This window comes from Phlebotomus papatasi, chromosome 1 (assembly GCF_024763615.1).
Source record: "Phlebotomus papatasi isolate M1 chromosome 1, Ppap_2.1, whole genome shotgun sequence".
Taxonomy (NCBI): Eukaryota; Metazoa; Arthropoda; class Insecta; order Diptera; family Psychodidae; genus Phlebotomus; species Phlebotomus papatasi.
In genome coordinates this window covers 18,838,896-18,859,101 of record NC_077222.1, presented here as the reverse complement: position 1 = coordinate 18,859,101, position 20,206 = coordinate 18,838,896, and the positions used below count along the sequence as shown (strand labels likewise).

General features: G+C 32.7%; 1 protein-coding gene across 2 annotated transcripts in view; it reads right to left on the bottom strand.

The window, feature by feature from the left end:
* The window catches only part of LOC129798103 (uncharacterized), a 92,846-nt gene that overhangs the window by 64,542 nt on the left and 8,098 nt on the right, over positions 1 to 20,206 (bottom strand). Inside the window, exon 1 of one of the 2 annotated variants that reach the window (XM_055841077.1) lies at positions 16,482 to 17,448. The exons of the other annotated variant lie outside the window; for it this stretch is intronic. The gene's annotated coding sequence lies outside the window, so the exon portion shown is untranslated. Of the gene's footprint in view, positions 1 to 16,481; positions 17,449 to 20,206 lie in introns of those variants that run through there. 2 annotated transcript variants of the gene reach the window in all.

Below are 20,206 nucleotides of genomic sequence, written 5' to 3'. Positions count from 1 at the left end.
AACAAATGACTACTTGGGGAACTCTGGATGAAAAAACGAGTTAAGAAACAAAAAACCTCGCTTATCTTGGCTTCTGAGTAATCGATGAGATCATGTTCTATGGGAAAATTATAAAGAACATTCTGGTCTACATTTCACCCATATATCACTTTTCTATCAGTTCATCCAAATCCTTGATATTTTGGTTTAAATACAAAATTTGTATAATTTCACGAATTTGATTCAAGATAACTGAATGGCGTCTCCCAACTTCAGCTCTAAATAGAATTTGCATGCACTCCGAGTTAGCTTACGTTAAGAATCTCACCTACATAAGCCGGTTAGGATTATCTGTCCCTTTTTCTGCATTCTTCATTAATTTTTCGATTTATCGAAATTTTGAAGAGTTCTAACGGATATAAATTTTAATAGATTGCTAATTCGCGGAAGTTTCAGTGAATAATAAATTTAACAAATTACATTTTAAATTCTAGAATTCTTAAAATGTACAAGTAGAGATTCTTGAACTGAAATCACTTTGAAGAATTCTTATCATAATTATTTTGAGATATCGAGTGAAAGTGCTATGAAAACTTAAAAACATTTTTTTGATATCCTTTTTTTCAAAAATATTTTAGATTTTTGATTTTTTTAGGAAATAACTTATAACTGAGCATTCTCAATAAATATTCTAACTTATTTTAAATCACTAAATTGAAATAATAAATACTAAAATATGTAAGTGTATTATTTAACACAGAAAACTGCCTCATAAACTTACTTGGCCCATATATTTTCAGATATCAAAGGAAAATTTTCAGGACCTAGAAGTTATCCAATGCTAGATTAACCGTTATATATCATGAAATTACTAGAAAACTTTTGCAATTGTATCATATTTCCGCGATTTGAATGGTAGATTTAGTATCTAAGTATTTTAAGATAGAGGCCCTCTAACATTAAATTACCGTTTTTTCATTTATTAAAATAATATTTCTAATGGAACTTTGCACTTAACGTATCATCTTATCTTAGAATATGCTTAAAATTCTAAGAATGGATATAATTTTCGCTTTTAAAATATTTATTTTTTTCCTTTGTTTGCACCAAGCGAATGCAAGAATACGTTAAGTTAAGATTATGTACAGCATTTGTAACATCACGATTTTAGCGTTTTTGGCCCATTCCTCTTAAAGGGGTAGCAAAAAATCACAAAAGTTGAAAGTGTCCCATACTGAAACTGCCTCATCCTCTCCTATGGTAAATTTTATCACGCTCAACATAATTAAAAAGAGATGGCAAAGCGCCCCAGCTTTGCAGAATCCTCGAACTCACGAGATAGGGCTCGCCGTGAACTAGTTTTTTTGCATGATATTTTGGTATTACTAGAGATCAAATTGATTCATAAATCACAAAAATCGGTACTTAACCGATTCATTACCGATGAAGACTGATACAGCCGGGTTCAGAATTTCAATACCTTTCCAAAAAATCCAAATTTAACAAAATCGATTGAAAAATGGGCCCTCTAAAGTGGTTAACCTTTGACCTTCAATAATTCAAAATGTCGAATTTTCCGCTCATAGGTTTGTTTGGGCGAAGTGTTTGCCTGGACTACCTCTAAAACATATCCGAAAATTATTGAAAAAGCTTGGGCCAATTTTGAGAAAAACCACAAAAACGTGGTTTTGGAGGGGATAGAGGGGGAGTGGTGAGGGGAAAAAACGTCGAGACATTTTATTTTTTTATTGGGGGTCATCGAAGACTGGAAGTCGATATCTCTTACCGTTTAAGCTCCAGAAAGGTGACAAGTTGAATAAAAAAGACGATTATTTATAACTGCTCTCTCTTTGAGTTCGAGCAGTAAAAAGTGAGATTTTTGTATTTTAACGAATCTCAGCTTAAAACATTAAGTTTTGTCCTATATTAAGTAAATCTTCTGATCATAATTTTCAGAGCTGCGTAATATAGGAAATTAATATATTGAACGTGTAGTTTTCTTTCGGAAAAATTTAATATCTCGTTAGATGCTCTATAAATCCGGTGACCATACCAAGAGGCAATTGCACAATTTTTTTTATGTATCATTAAAAAGGTGCATGCGAATATTAATTTCTACCAAAGTTCACTAAAATTATATCCCAATAAATTAAAATTTTAATGTGAAAATTCACTTTTATTGTATATAAAATAATATTTTGGCGTAGGTGTATAGTGTTTTAATAGTTATTACATTGTAAAATATTTTTGAATCACTTTTCTGTTCTGTCGAATACTATTAGTTCTGCACCGCAATTTCATTTTCCAAACTTTTGCCAGAGCGGGATTGACAGCCCATTAAATACACCATTATATGGCTAAAAATTGTTAATTGCTGTGCATATTTGAAATTTATTATTATATGTTAGGGATTGTAGACACAAATTAATTAAAAAGTATCAGGTAAAATCTGCACGTGTGGAGGTATGAACGACAAGTTATAATTTATTGGTTATGATTAAAAAACAACAAAAACATTTAGGCAAAAATTTTCACGAATAAAAAACAAACAGTTTGCGTGAAAATAATTACATGCGCGCAATGGCAAATTTCCCTTTTGATTCTCTAGTAACTTCCTCTTCAAAATTTGTATTTATGTATTTTTCCTTTGGCTAAAAATCTTCAAAGTTACAATATCACATTATCTATTTAGCAAAAAACATGCCAACGTCTCGACTCTTCCATCATTATTTCTCCTTTGATAAATGCAAAGAAGCAAATACATGAAGATGTATTCTTGGAAAATAAAATGAATTTTACAACAAAATTGGAACATCTTATAACTGCAAGTGACATCTTGGAGGGAGAGCGATATCACAAAATTTCCAACTTCAATTCCATATGAAAGTCATAATGCTTAATTTTTTTTTCTTGCTTCTTCTCGCAATAAAGATGAGTTTCTTGCATAAATTGTACAATTTGTGCAAGGAAAAAAAACCGATTATATTAAAAGCTTCTTTCCTCTGAACTCACGCCCATGAAATGCTTTTTAGCGGTACAGTGCAATACAAACAACAATACTCATAGTGTGAATTTTTCCTCACAATTTCGCGCAATTTCGCACATTAATAGGAAAGTTCACTAATGTATTGTGAGGTACTTTACATTATATTAAAAAAGGTATGCATATATGTAATATTAGATCGTGGATGTATAAGCCAAAATTGTTTATTTTATGCAAAGTAACACCGCAATTATTTTCATGCAACTTTCCATCTCTAAACACATTTCACCATGAAGATGAAGCACACCTTCAGCACCATTTGATTTCAATTTTCATCACACAACAACTTGTGCACTCTGCATTGTTATTTTATCTCCATTGCAATTACCCATTTTGCATCGGTGGCACAGCGGTATATATTAGGAGAGGGGAGGGCTATTCTGATATGGGGCTAATTGGGTCATTGATTTTTAATTCAGATCAATAACAATAAAATAACGCTTCAGAAGTACTTATTTAATTAAAATGAAAGTATGTATTTCTCTCTCTATAGGGGAAGGATTTCAGGCTACGCACACACTCTGGCTTCGAACATTACATATTTTTCCTATATGCCTTTGATTAATCTGACGTATTTTTCTTCAGGAAATGTATGACTTAGGAGTATCCAGTAAAATATATTGTCATAAGGTCAGATTCATTAAAAAAATACGGGGAAAATATGAACAGTTCAAAGCCAGAGTTTGTGCAAAGCCTGGAAGACTTCCCTTACACCTCCAACTTGCCGTTTCTTACCAACTATGCCAAAGCAAAGTAGAAGACAAGCTCCTTTCCAAGTTGGATATGCCAATTATATATAATACATAATTATATAGGGAAAGGTGGGGCAACTTTGAGCACTGGGGCTACATTGATATCTGATTTTTTCGGCTATTTCTAAATGAAGTTAGTCCTTAGAATTATTTTATTTAGATCCACAATTGTTTTGTCTATCCAAATTGCATAATCTTAAATCCCAGTTTCCTTTAGAAATGTGCGAAAAATCGTATAACAATGTGGCCCCACAGGTCAAAGTAACCCCACCCCGTTAAATTATTGCTCTACCTGCCGATTTCACTCGGAGGTTTTTTGAATTGTACAGGTATATTCTAGTACATTTAGAGAAATTCTGTAGATTTTCGGCAGAATTTCGGCCTGAAAATCTGTAATTTTCGGCAGAAATTCTTCCAAAAATCTGCAGATTCTCGGCAGAATTTCTGCATAAGAAATCTGCATAGTCTGCATTGTCTCAACAAAAATATTGTTAATTTATCAAGAAACTTTAGAAGTTAGAAAGAAAATAGTATGCTCTGCTTAACAAGCATTACCGATTAAATATTTTGGATGAGTAAAAAGATTCAAGAAAAAAATACTAATTTCTTAAAAATCGCCCATGAAATGATACAAAAACACGAAATTTAGGTCGACACTCTGTTTAAAGTTTTCACTTCAGAATTCTTTATTTTATTTAAACACTGTGATATCACCAAGAATAACTCTATTGAATTTTGCAAACTTCAGTGAAAAATATTCCATCTTTTCTGACACAGCTGTCTGGAAAGTCTGGAATGTAGAAAAAATCTACAGAAAATCGGCAAAATATCTACAGAAATTCGTCAGAGTATGCAACAGGATTCGTTAGAAAATCTGCAAAAATTTCTGACGAATTTTGTCTCAAGCCCAAATAAAATTCGTAGGAATATCTAGAGATTTCTCGGCAGATTTTCGGCAGAGATGTAGATATTTTCTGCGGAAATCTGCAAGATATCTGACGAAATTGTTTGATGGGACCTCCCCCTAGTAAAAACCTAGTGCACAACTAAGTTGAATTTTACTTATTGAACTCAACTAGTTCAAATTTCAAATAAATATCATTGGAAAATGCATCTTTCAGTTTTCAAAACAAGTGCCACTCATCATCGATCTGAGCAAGAGATAATCGTAAGGGGCCAGGTCTGGAGAATACAACGGGGCCATATCATCCTAATTTAGCGTTTTGATGTAGTCCTGAATCATACAACTAATAGCATAAAGCGTTGCCGTATTGTAATATTACTCATTTGTGTTTCTAGTCCCATTCCGACCATCTTTTCAGCAACACAGGGTGCAAATTGATCAGGTATAGTTCTTAGCGATACTTATTAACCGTTTCGTTTTTTTTAGCAGGCCGTAATGCTAAACCTTGTGAGCCGTACGAAACGCTGAGTATTGTTACTTAAGCAATTTAGCCGTTCTGACTAAGTTTATTCTCCGTCGGATGAAGGTTATACGGGCTTCAGATCTAAGACTTAGCCATCTGGCTTAACTCCTCCAATTCCTTCTCAGGTCCGATTTTTTAGGAAACTTTTGTTTAGGATTGGATATTAAGGGCAAATAATCCATTAGATTTTGAAAAATCAATTAAATTGCTCGTTTTCAGATTTTTGCAGGGGCCTCTCGACATTTCATTTTTCCATACGTTTTTGCCTAGAGACACTGAAGACTTTTGGCAAGTTTCTTCCTAAAGAGAATTGAGTTATCAGTCTGATATATGTATTTTGAAATCCTGCATTAAAAGCTATCTGAAAATACATATTTCATAATGTTCGCCAAAATAATTCAAGAATTACAAGCAAATTTGTTTAAGTCGCGGTGCAATATCTGCAAAATTTTTACAAGAAAAAGTGAAAAATAGCTTCACTTTTTATTAGACTTGATGGGCCCCTGGATTTTTGAGACTTTCGGGATCTGGGCTAAACCTCGTTTTGGGTTTCGGACACTGAAACCACATCTATTTCTCATCATCTGTACCAGCTCAATGCTGGAAATTTTTCTTTCATATCCCAAACGTAAAATTTCGGAAATGTATTTTTGATTTTTTGTCTCTCAGCAAACTTACGCGGCATCCATTATCCTTCCTTTTAATTTTTTATAAAGCATGTAAAGGTAAAGGCCAAAACTTTCAGGGTCACGTTTATTGCCTCTGAATGATAAATTTTATCATTTTCATCCACTAACGCTTCCAGAGCAACGCAATCAATTGTTTTTAGTCTTTTTGCATTTTGCATCAATATCGTCAATTGTGAATAATGTGAATAGTGATTCCATCAACGGTTAACCGGTTTCGAAAAATCGGTTAACCGCTGTATTTTGGAGACGGTTTTAAAACCGATTTTTAGAGATGAAACCGGTTTAAACTCTAAAGATTAAGTTTATTTCTTGAAATTCAAGATATATTGCAAAATATTTCCTTGACTTTAGAAGAGAACCTGGAGTGCAATGTCCCGATATCCCCTTGAGAGAAGGCCGAAGTTCCTCCATGGAACGTTATGCCACGATTATTAGTATTATTGTTATTATTATTATTATTATTATTATACTTCTTTAAAGCATGTATTCTTGTCAAACACAATCTAGAAAAGTGGAGAATATTGCTACAAGAAAAAGACTTATTAGCGTCTACCGCTGTATTAGAATTGGTGACCAACCTATATCAAAACTTTTTGACCTCAAGCAAAACATTTATGTAAAAGCCAATAATCAATGAAAACTCACTGTCATTTAAGGTGTCTACACATTGGAACTGATTTCATCAAGAATTATTTCAAGAATTCTTGAAAGAAAAATTTCTATTTTTGAAGGAATTTTTCAATGCAGACATCTTGAAGCTCATTTTTGACAGAAATTTGTCATAATGTGTAGACACCTTTACTGTGTTATCACACTTGCGCATTAAAATTTTAATATGATTTACATTAATTGTCACTGGTGAGAGTCCAAATGTGTAATTTGTGTGTTTGAATCATTTTATAATCAAAATTTGATCTATTTGTTGATAAAAAGGTAGACTTGTCCCGCAAAATTTGATATAAATTGATTTATAGCATTAATGCGAAAAATTAATGCGATTTTCTCTTTAATTTTTAATGTGAAAAATATTTATGCTTTAGGTAAATTTAAGCTTATTTTTGCAGGCCAAGTTCACTTCTTTATCAATAAATAGAAAAACCTCAAATATTAAATGACTCAAAGACACAAAATAACATATTTGGACGCTCACAAGCGACAATTAATGTGAATCACATTATAATTTTAATGTGCAAGTGTGATAACGCCGTTAGACTTATTATGCTTTTAAAAGATTCTAAAGTTTAAATTGAAATTCCTGCCATGCTAGCCCCACATTCCTGTATTCCCTTTTACCAGCATCAATTCACTGAGTTTCTTCCACTCATCCGAATTTTTATATTTTGCACACATGGACAAATTATTGAACTCAACATGCCAAAAAGGCACTAATGCTGCACGAAAGAAAAAGAAATTTAATGAAGGTGGGAAGTAAAAATAAAAAAAAAATCATCTTCTCTCAATAATTTATACTTTTGTGCTTCATGAACACGAATTTCTCGCCCACAAATACCACGAACATATGCTTCTAATATGCAAAAACAAACTCCAAAGTACTCATTTTCACTATTTTACAGTCATGATGATTTGTTGAGTGTTAGAAATCCCAGAATTCCCGATGATCAATAAGATTTCGCAATTCTTAACAGTTTCCTACAACTTTTTTCTTCCTGGCACAAATGTGAATTATTGCCAAATGTTCTCAGTCTTTTTATTTCATATCAAATCACATCTCACAGTTTGTACTTCCAACAACAGTGAATTCCGTTTTCATTTTACATAATTGCATAAAATACTGGAGATGTGTTAAAGAAAGTAGGAGTGGTGCAAAAACATTTCATATCTTACGGTTGTAATACATCTGTTGTACCTGGACTGTAGCACTATAATTGCATATTAATACAGCAATTATTTCGAAATTTATCAAACAACAGTCTTCTCTTTCTTTATCGCGATTGGAAAGCATTCTTGAAGTGAAACCACTAAATAATTGTGAATGCTTTCAATTCTCACTGAACAAATTTGATAATTTTATTATACATTGCAAAACCAAAAATATCCATTAAAGAGATTATCGTTTAATAGGCAATTAAATTTTTTGCATAATTAATTTCATCTAGAAAATTTGATTTGTAAAATGTGTGATTAAATAATGAGGAAGTGAATTTTTCAAACACAGCCATATTTTTAAAAATAGAACTGATTTTACAGCTTAGCCACGGGTACTGCATAATTTGATTAGGTTTATTGATTCTTGGATCAATAAGAAGATATTTTAAGAAGACGAAAGAATGCAATTTTTATATGCCTCTCTGGTATCATTCTTAAAGTTTTAGTAACACAGTATTTAGACTTTATTTAACACCGCGAATTTTAAATGACTAAAACTAAATGTGAAGTACTTAATTGATTTACCAAAAGGTGGAGAATATCTCTAAGCCTAAAAAGGAACTTTATTATTCATTGAGAAAAAAAATTGATGATGTCTAAGATGCATAACCCATGAAGAAAAACATAAAATAGATTACTCCTAATAACCTTATTAATTTATTTTATTAATTTACGTATGATTTAAATTGCACAATTCTAACGTACTTGCTTAGAAATTGTTTTAAAACCAACGGACGGAATAATTAAAAAAATGTCGACATAAGAGAATTTTCGTGAACTCTATATTTTATGTTATGTAGAATTTTGATGCAATATGAGCTTGACCTCTTTATTATTTAAAATAAGATCATAAAATGTGTGAGTTTCAAAACGTGAGTAAGGCTAAAGTAATTTGATATATTGATACATTTATTTTGGTAAAATATGTTGATTAAATATGAAAAAACCCCAGTCTTTAAAAGCAAAGATAATAGAATAGGCACCAGTACATCTTCTTGATCAGTAAAATTTCATGAACTCAAAATTTACATCCATTCTTTCTTAAAAGTTTTTGCAATATACATATAACATACTTTCGCGCTCTTCTTCATCTGTACATAACAATAAATTGAATTTTGTTTCCATCAATTTGAAATGTTTGAGGAAAAGGTGTATGAATTTTGATTTAATAAAATTTTCCTGTTCAACGTATCTCAGAAGCATTAAGAATTACCAGTAATTTTTACAGAACCTATACTAATATTATTCATATGATATTTTTTCATTAACCAAAGTTTATGTACGTATTAATTCGCATTTAATAAAGTGAAAATGTTAAGTGATGCACATAAAAGTACCAAACTAGATTACTTAAAAACCGATAAGCCATGTTTTATAGTTTTCAGTTTTCTTTAAGTAAACAAACATTAATTTTTTTAACCTTGTTAAGAAAAGATTAGTAAGTGTGATAAGAATGTCGTGAATTGTTTGTTGGCTCTACTGAATCCACTTTATTAAAGTTATCTCTGATACCAGTAATTACTATGTTTATTATTTAACTAAAACTCAATTCCAAAACTAATTAAAGTAAGTAAAGATTTTTGAAGAAAATGTATTTTTAGGGAAAATATATATAAAAAGTATAAAAAGGTAAGGAAAAAAAAATGTTTGGAGATATTGTATTTTTTATTGGGGGTCACCGAAAACCGAAAGTTGATATCTTATACTGTTTCAGCTCTAGGTCGGTGACAAGTTGAAAAAAAGTCAATTAAGGTAAAGTGTCCTCAAGTCTACCGGTTCCTCAATTCGACCAGTAGAGTTATTTATTCAATTTATTTATATTTGCACCAATATTTGGCGTATGATCTAACATTAATAGGTCAATTATTTCATAAATAAATACGAATCAGTGACAATTTTCTAGAAATTCACCATCAAACTTTCAAATATTGACCACCGGTCGAATCGAGAAACTGGTCGACTCGAGGGCACTTTACCTTATATAACTGCTTTCTTTGAGTTCGAGCAGTAATAATATTTTTGGCACAATATACATGACAATTCGTCTTACAAAATAAATTGTGATCATGGAATAAATAAAAATCGTACAAGTAGGAGAAGGTTTTGGAGGTTTAGAGCTTGGTTTTGAGGCTTCGCACAACCTCTAGCTTTGAACACTTCATATTTTCCCATATCCCTTTATTGAATCTGATCTATTTTATCAAGATATGTGTGACTTAAGAATAGTTATTAAAATACATTGCCACTAAGTCAGATTCATTAAAAGCATAGGGGAGACCGGGGAGGTTTGGGACACTTTCACGTTTTGACTTTGAGACAATATTCCAAAAAATCACGATGGCGTATCATAATTTTATGCGGTCTATAGGATACTTATGGGTATTGACTTTATAAAAAGTACTCGATAGAACTTGGAAAACAACTGAGTTTTCTTGGAGAAGATATAACATTTTACTTGACACTTTGTCCCAAACCTCCCCGATATGGGGCAGTATGGGACGCATTTCTTCTCGCATAATTTGCATTATTTTGGAGCACGTTAATTAATTTTAAATACTGGAATAAAAATATTTCATACTTAGAAATTAATATCAATTTTATTTGTACAGTAGAGTAATTTATAGTCAATCAATTATTTAAAGTATTTTCTTCTTATTTTCCATCTATCTATCTTTGTTTTTTTTATTCTAAATATTGCAATGAATATCATCAAATTCCTCAGACGATTAGATTTTCTTGCAACTTTTAGTTTTGAACTCATTGGCAGATTCCTGTTTGATTTTACGACAACTGCATGGTACCTATTTTTTCCTTATTTCTTTGAATTAGCTCTCGCCTTGCCTTTTCTATAGAACTTGTAAAAATTGTAGAGGATATTGTTCGAGAAATTTTCGAGAAAATAGTTTTTAACGAGATTGGGCAAAGATCGAATATCCTCTGAGAAGGAATTATTGATTCCCAAAACATTAATGGTTTAATTGTCCCTGTAGTTAGAGAAATCTGCTCCACTGATAAACCTTGCACAAGAGGGAGATTTCCAGTAGAAACTGGGAATTACTCTTCATTTTGACAATAAACAATTGGATGCCACCTACAATCTTGTCGATAATCAACGTCCCATTCATCCCCATTCAGGTGTCCCAAACATCCCCGCGTGTACTTTTAGTAATTAAAACCTTTATGTAAAAAACAAAAGCATATGATCTATGAAACTTTTATAAAAATATGTTCCCAGATTACACTGCTGCTTAATGAGATAAAAAAGTTTTGATTATATATAGCTGATATAAAATACAAAGAGGAAAACTGAGACGTCAAAATATACAATTTTTATCAATTTTTAAAAAAGTGTTCATAGAAATAAAACAATAAAACTGAGGATATCCATTCTTTTAGTCAAGATACATCTTAATATTGTCTACGATTGAGTAGTGGTTAAATCCCGTTTATTTAAAAAAAAAAAAAATAGTGAAAGAATCGCCTTGTCCCACACTACCCCTGTCCCAAACCTCCTCGGTCTCCCCTATATGGGAAAAATATGAAATCTTCAAAGCCAAGTTGTGTGCGAAGCCTGAAAATCTTTCCCTACGGTCTTAAGTGTTTTGCTAATGGGACTAATTGGTTTTTTGACTTTAAATAGATCCAGTCTGAATAATCTTGTCCATCGCAAAGTAAAAATTTTTCAGAAATGTCTAATAAGAAAATCAGATCCCATCGGCTGAATTTTAATTTTTTTTATGAAAATTTCAGAAAATATAGTTAAAATGTCGCATAATTCCAAAAACTTAAGAGCTTGAATTAAATAATTTTTATTATGCTGTAAAAACGAACCCCATGGTGCATGCTCAAAATATTAAATTGGCATTTTGATATTGAAGGTCGACCGTTAGGATATGTCAAAATTTAGAATATCGGACTTGACTTCTTGTTCTGCAATATTTTTTTCTATTGGCCAACGTTTCAGTCCTTGGCTCGAATCTTCCTGAGGCCCTAAATACAGTAACGAATTATGATTTTTTTAAAGAAATTATCTTAAGTTTCTTTTGCTAAAAAAAGTGTCATAATTTATAACTGTATGTAGGGTGGAGTCTACACTTATAGATATTATACACAATAATGGACAATACAAAAATTTAAGTTATTTCATTTAACAAGTTTAGAAAAAATGTTAATTAGATCATAAACTAATAATTTTATAACTTTTCGAAATTTGTTTTACGTAAGAACTTAAGATTTTTGCATGTTGTCCATAAGTGTATAGCATCCATAAGTGTAGACTCCACCCTATGCCCTGAGGAAAGTCCCAACCAAGGATCGATTCATACAAACATTTTTCATTTAGTGGCTAATTCTACCCCGGTCTCCTCTACTTGACTAAAATCCTGTAATATAATCATGAACAAATTTCTTTTAAATAAATTGTCTATTAAATATAAATCCTATTAGATATTACTTCACCTTCTGACTCAATATATTATTGTGCATCAACATTATGAATTAAAACATGATTTATTATTTCTCTTTTGTAATTTCAGTTCTATGAAGTCATTCCAGACAACTGTTATTTCCATAAGGCTTTTTGACTTGGATATATACAAAATTTGTGGTGACTATATCGTTTTTCTCCCTATACATAGCAATGGCAGTTGTGATGTCAACCGAGAATTTGAATTATACTCTCTTGATTTCGTATAAGAAGATAATTTTAGAATTTTACGTGGGTTTGACTTGTGATTGCGTTATGAGTACATGTGCTCAAAAATACCAATGCTCTTCCATCGCACAAAATAAAAGAGGATGCCCGTGTTGAGAGACGGTGTTGCATGGAATCAATTTTCCAGAAGAGAAATTCTCTTTTCTCCGGAGGAAGCAGCATAATTGACACAACAATCAGCCAAGCATGTCCAAGAGGGGTAGATTGTATCTTCTTGTCTTGGCAATATTGGAGGAATTGTTTAGTCGGGTGTTTTAAAAGAGTTCGTGGCTGGGAAATGTTACCTGGCGACTTGCACGAAAGGTATTACTCTGCCTTTTCAATTGAATATACGACAAGAACGAATTAGTAGAGGAAAAATAATCAACAGGTTGTATAAGTATCACAGGTGTTTATACACACCATTTTTTCTCCCTCCTTTCCACTCTGGCTAGAATCAATAAATTCTTCCTCGCATTTCTAATTCCTCGCAACTTTTGTGTGCTTAGTCAGAAAAAATGTGTGAATCAACCTGATGAGAGTATAAGAAAAAATCAGCAATTGAAAAGGGGTTATATGCAGAAGTTGTACAGAAAAGCGTGTTTTTCCAATTTTTTCGTGAAAGAACTCGGAAGATACATAAGCTACAAGTTATATTGATTTCAATAGCATTTTGCATAAATAGCATGAATATTTTGTAAAAAAAAAAAACTTTTAGGCAAGTAGCAGTTCGACAATTAAGGCCTCTACACACTAGGAGAAATTTATTAAAAAAATATCTTTTTAAAGAAAATTTCCACTATTCTTGTAGGTAGAAACTATTTTTCGCAAACTTAAGTTATCTTTTTACGCATTATTGGACCACATTGCGACTTTAAAAGAATGTGATTGTTGATAAATATCTGTATTAATTAGTCTGTTTAAATTTTTCAGAATCGACAGTAGATAGGGGAAAGGCTCATAATTTTGTCCAGTTTCTTATTTTGGACACTTTGAGGATAAAACTGAACACTAAAAATAAATTGATTAAAATGATGGATTTTTATTCCAATATTTGATGAATGAGTTCTATCTAAATATTTGTTATTTTTGGAAGATTTTAACACTAAATACGTTAAATTTTGAATATGATTTGAGTTGAAATTGCTTTGTTGAAAATTCAGTGTGGGCAATTGTTTACGAGAAATATGACAGAACTTTGTGTTTACTTCAGTCTTATTTAGCTGTGGTGAAGTACTATAACAATGTTTCTTCGCATTTTTGAGTGATATTATTGAATATTCATTGAATATTGTGTTGATTCACGTTAGTGGTGATTTGTAAATTTGACCGGAAGTGAGATTTTTCTTGTGAATTAGATTTTTCGTGTGAAAAATGGGAAATTTTTTTAGACATTTACCAGTGAGGTGATACTCCTTATTTTGGACAGGTGTTTTTCTCACGAAATTTCGTGAAGTTTTAGCATTTGTGATGACTAGGTTGGACAAATGCCTGGAGAAACAAAGGAGCATCATCTCTACGGAAGAGATGTAGTGAGAAATGCCTTGAAAGGTTCCCGGAAAGGCCAGGGAATGAGCGAATCCGCACGTACTTGGAGTACCGAAGTCGACTCACTTTAACGAATGATATGGAAAATTTTCGGGCTTCTTGTGACATTCTACGTTTCCCTTACATGAACAGGAAGAGGACTTGGTAAGATTGATTCATGAAATGAAGAACAATGGGCATCCTGTTGAGGCGGATTAGCTGTCCAAATTTACAGCCAAGTTGTCCAAATTAATAACCAAGTTGTCCAAAATAAGAGTCAAATTCAACTCTACATATCAATTCATTTTTAAACGTATTAAAACTAATTTTAGTAAAAATAAGACGATAAATAGCTTGCCAAGTTTCTAAACAACCCTTCTGAAAAGAGAGTAACGAAAAAAGTAAATTAGTATTGAAAATATCGCACTTCAAACTTGGAACATCGATGCTTATAAGCAGACTGTCCGAAATTATGAGCCTTTACCCTACTATCGAAATAAGTTATCATGTCATCCTCAAGTTTGTACAGCTGTTTTTTTTGGTCATCGTGATCCGTGTATTCCCTAAAATCATACTTCTGAAGCATTATTATTTAATTAAACGGATCTGAATTAAAAATCAATAAGCCAATTAGCTCCTCGCCATAACAGCCCACCCATCTTCTAGTACATACCGCTGTGCCATTGATGCCAAAATATGTAATTGCAATAGAGATAAAATAAAAATGCAGAGTGCACAAGCTATTGTGTGATGAAAATTGAAATCAAATGGCCTAGAAAGTGTGCTTTATCTAGTTTTCTTTATCAACTTAATCCCTTAAATTTTACCCTACTGGTCATACTTTTTAAACCCTTTGCTACCGTTTGGGTTGTTGTATCTCTCATATCATTATACAGTTTGTTTTTTCAATAGGTTTTGCTCAAAGAAGTGAAACTTACTGACATTAGGGAATTTTTGATTCCATAAAGTCAAATGGTCCCAGGGGTCCTGGTTATCGCCTAGAAGTTCCAAATGATGAATTCACCGGATTCGCCGCTTTTCGCCACAAACAACTTAGCTTTTATATCTAGTCCCCGGAGAGTGGCCTTCAAAGTTGAACCCAATTTCTTACTTTCACATATAAATGCGTATGGGAATTTTTCTGCACTCATGATCGTTATGCTAAATATTTAAAAAGTGAGTAGTTTTTCCGTATTATAAGATACCTTTCCGTATGGAGGGATAAATATACTAAATTTTTGTTTAAATAAATTTTTTCCTTGGAGCACTGTGAGCTGAGTCCGAGATCAATTTAGGAATTGGCTTCAATTAGCTCCATATAAAAAGGCCAACTTGCCAGGCGCTTGTTTTATATCAATATATATAATTCAACAATTATAGCATCAAAATCTATTTTATACATAGGGGGATGTGGGGCTAAATTAAGCTGGGGCTACATTGAAAACGAGATTTTTCGCGAATTTCTGAATGAAGCAGGGCTTTAACGATAGATAGACACAACAATTAAAGGTCTAAATTAAATTATGATGGATAGGTTTAGTTTCCTTTAGAAACATGCGAAAAAATAGTGTTTTCAGTGTAGCCCCACCTCCCCTATTAATTAAATAGTGGCAGAAAGGGGTAAATTGACTCTTGAAATATTATTTTTTTTTTCAAGTTGGAATTCTGTTTTTATAAATTGTTCTAAAATCCATGTTCCGTATCAACTATTACAACGTAAATTCTCTTTATCGTCTGCTAGAAAGCTTTTTCTGGAGCACAAAATGTACTTAACCCCTTAATGCTAAATGAGTGAAACTCTGTGATTCACGCGCGACTCAAAAAGCTTTTTTATTTTTTTTTTTAGCATAGTGTATGTATAAAAATAATACAAATTTAATGCTTTTGATTTTTGCCACGAAAAACACACGCATAAATTTACTATATACTATTTGTATATCTCTTCTGTTGGTGATTTCAACAAAACAATAGAGCTGAGAATTTTTATTCATAAAAGCATTCGGAAAAGTAGTACAATCTTCTTTTTCATTCAAGAATTCATTGGTGGATTTTCATTTCTCACTCTTGGTGTGTTTCAAATTCAACTCAATGTGAATTTATTAGCTTAGTTTTGTCGTTTTTTTGCTGCATTTTCTCTCACTTCTACTTCAGGAGATAATGTGACACAATTTTTAAATGATTTGTTGGCACTTTTTTTTCTAGTGTGTTTCTATTTCACTCCAGGCGCAAACAAATACTTTTATATATAGTGGTTGGTCATTGAATTTCATCCGAAAAGATCAGCAGTGAACATTGTTATAAACGTTATTGAATCCACCAATGCGGATCTTTGCGGTCTCTGGAACACTGCCTTTCTAATTTGCATACAACTCTTACTCAAAATTCAATTAAGTCCGCTACTGTTCTGGGATATGGAGTCTTTTCCAGTTTATTGAGAGATCTACTTAATGGATGTAAAAGACGTAATGGTATTTTCAAACTCACGAATTTTTCTTGCTGGATGAACTCCAAAGATCTCTCTTGGCCATAGGAGAAGCATGCAGAATTTGTTGCTCAAGAAATTTCACATCTTTCCAGTCACATTCCACTGAGATCAAAGTATATCCTACTTGTGTGAGCACCTCTCGACTTTTAAGGTGTGTTGTCCCATTTAATATTTATATATATTATTTCTCTTTATATTCTTATATATCTTTTCACACTTTCGAAATGAACTCCCTTGATATTTTTTTTTCTGTATTTTAAATTCTTTTTCTCTATCACTTCACTTCACTCCGATTTGAGTCACAAAGAAACTTAGGAGGATCTTATACAGGTTTCTTTGACATATTCCTTAAGATTAATTCCATTTCAGAGTAATTGGTAGCTTAATAGCTCCTTTCTTGCAGTTGCTTAATGCAATCCCAAAGAGAAGTAGTGACTTTTAACCAAAGTTTTTTTGAGACAAAATTCTTATAACACTGAGCACAATTGTAACCACAGTTGAGTGGATGCCAAACTACCGTAAACTGTAAACGTATCCATCCACAACACTAGCAACGGCTTCTTACAGCACTAAACAGCATAAGCAAGAGTAAGATAACACTATGTAGTGAGAGTCAGGCACTAACAATACACTCCAGGTACAACTCATACCTTTACCTGTCCACAATTACACATTTGAGCCACACTATAAACACTCGATTCACTTTATAAAAGCCCCCATGGTAGAGACGGAGCACCAACCATCAGCAACCAACAAGTCGCAAGTCTTTCGTTCGTTTGGCAGCAACACCAAGAATTTCTAACTAGTGGGGCGACTATGAAGCCCAAAAGCAATAGCGAAGCAGGTAAGGTCAGACATGGAGAGGGAGGTCCGTTTCTTACATCCAACACACACTCTTTGGATATATTTATAATATTAAGAGAGAATTTTGTGTTTTTCTTTTGCGCTTTTTTTACTGGTATTTTGACTCACATATATATTAAATCCCATTCGCACAAACCCGAGTTGGAAAGATGACGAAAGAACTCATCTAGATAAGACGAAGATAGTTTTTTAGTTTTGGTATACGATTTAACTTAATATTGTTCTAAGACGATTTAGCTGTTAATAAATTCAATTGAGGTCTGATACGTTTTTGTTCAGAGCGCAACGCCCTCTAGCGGAGATATTGAAAACATATAATGTATAACAATATACGAAGATATCTTAAGATTCTATCTGATTCTATAAAATGGATCAAAAAGTACAAAAGGATAAGAAATAAAGTTCTCCCCTTACACGGGCCTCACAGATCTAAGACTTAGTCATATGGCCTACCTAAAAAGTAAAATAGCTGCCTTATAGAACCAAGACACCCCTGTGCCTTTGCGCAAGTCTTTCTCTGACGGAACACATATTGTTTTTTTTTGTTCCCCCCCTTAAATCCCTTTGCTTAGGTCTTAGGCCTTAGGCCTATTTTGACCGATATCCTGTCCAATAAAAAAACCTAAAAAGGATCAAACTGTCAATAACTTAAAAAAATAAATAATCAATAAATAACAGAAATGGACTACAACACACTTAAAATCCTCTACTATGAGTGAAAATAGCCAGACTACCATAAATATTATACACTTATCTTATTTCTCTTAAAAAAATTTGCAATTAATTTTAAAGGTCCAGCTAGTTTGTTCTCTAGACACAGCGCTAATATATCTCTAACATAGAGGTTAGGGGATATAGCGCTGCACGAGTCAACAAGCTCCTCTCTACCAACCTCGAAACGAGAGCACTTGAAGAGGACATGATCAATGTCCTCGTATTCGATACATTCGGCGTATAATGGGTCCTCGGTTATAGATATCCTATTCAAGTGTGCTCTCAGACCATTGTGGTTCGAAATCATTCTGCTTATAATGACAATGGTTTCTCTGTTCAGATTCCTCATTCCCTTAAACTAAGTTTGTATACTACAATTTGGCAAAATTGAATGACAGTATCTACCCAGTTCGCCCATATGCCATGCCATCCTAACACATATTGTATTTTAACTACAAGATCGTTATAACGACAAAAAAAATATAGGGAGAGGTGGGGCTACTTCGACTTGTGGGACAAGATTGTTATACGAATTTTTCGCCTGTTTCTAAATGAAGCTAGTCCTTACAATTATTTTATTTAGATCCACAATTATTTTGTCTAGCCAAATTACATCATGTTAAATTTAGTGTCCATCAGAAATATGCGAAAAATCGTATAACAATGTAGCCCCACAGCTCAAAGTAGCCCCACCTCCCCCTACAGTCTAAAAAGAAGCATTTCCGTCGTTTGGCTTGAGAGGCTGGTAACCAACGTTGACCCGGTAGCGGACGCATGCTACGGGTGAAATAAAGTAGAGTTGAATGAATGAACATCTCTTCGACAGGATACCGCTATTAACATTTTGTCAAAATGTTAAAATTTATTTAATGAAACTAATAAAATATAAGTAATATGACGTTTTTCTGTAATATACCATATTCTGCAAAGACTAAATGGTACGGAGTACAGTGTCAATAGCTCCTAACACGAATTCTTAAAGTGCCAATAGGTGTTCCTTTCACTCTATTATTAGGGTTTTGAAAACATTAAGAACGGGTTAAACCTCCAAAGCAATATTAATAAAGGCCATATTCGAAGAAACATTATCAATAAAAACCAGAAATTTTTCATTTCTATAATATTATAGGGGAAATTACTCTCCCTTCGAAAGTTTATGCATTCAAAAAATGTTAATTTTCTTTTATTTTTCCTTAGAAACTTACACATTTCTATTAAATATTAGTTAGCTTATCATCGATTATTGATGATTACGTGACAATTACGTGTAAAAAATAAAATAAATTCACATTATTCGAAGGCATGAACGTTCGAAGCGAGAGTACTTTCCCCTACAGAATATAAAATTCTGAAAATTCGAAAACGGACTTTTCGTTACTTTGAGATGTTATTTTCGCTCTTAAGTTTGTAATGAGTCTCAGATACTTAGTATATTAGCCATTTGGGAACGATTTAGTAAGTAAAATACATTCTTTTTACTCATAAGGGAGGCTCAGATAATTACACGCAGTTGATCTTTTTCAAGAACTCATTTGCTAAACCAATATGAACCATATTCAAATTAACTAGGGGAATGTAGGCAGGCTTCGCAAGTGTGTGCTTTCAAACGATGTGAATTTTCTCTTTATTTCCAAAGAGTTGGTTCCGAATTTCTTAGCCATAAGTTAAGTAATTATGAACCTTATCTTCATTGTAAAAATAGGCAGCCAAGCCCTTCTTTCCTAGGTGCTAGGATCACAAATAGAAAATTGGCCCAAAATGGGTAATTTTAATGGCACATATTTCATTTGATTTCTCATATTTAAACTCATTTCTAAAAAAAATCACTTACACAGTGGATGAAGAGTATACTAGAGATGATATTTACGTAATAACTTTTTGCATCGGAGGGAAATTATTTTCACGGTGCCGGAAAATTCGCAAGTACTACACTGTGTGTGGTTTCAAACACTGAATGTGTAAGCATTCGCATATGTATCCGGCAACTTCAGATTGAAAACCATAACTTCACTAAAGCCTCATAAGCCACAGGGAGACAATCCTGGACATTTCCTCTTCGACAGGCGTGTAGTTTCCTGCCCATCTCCATGAGACGACGTTTATTCACAGTGTGAACCGTGTGAACATGCTCACCATTAGCCTGGGA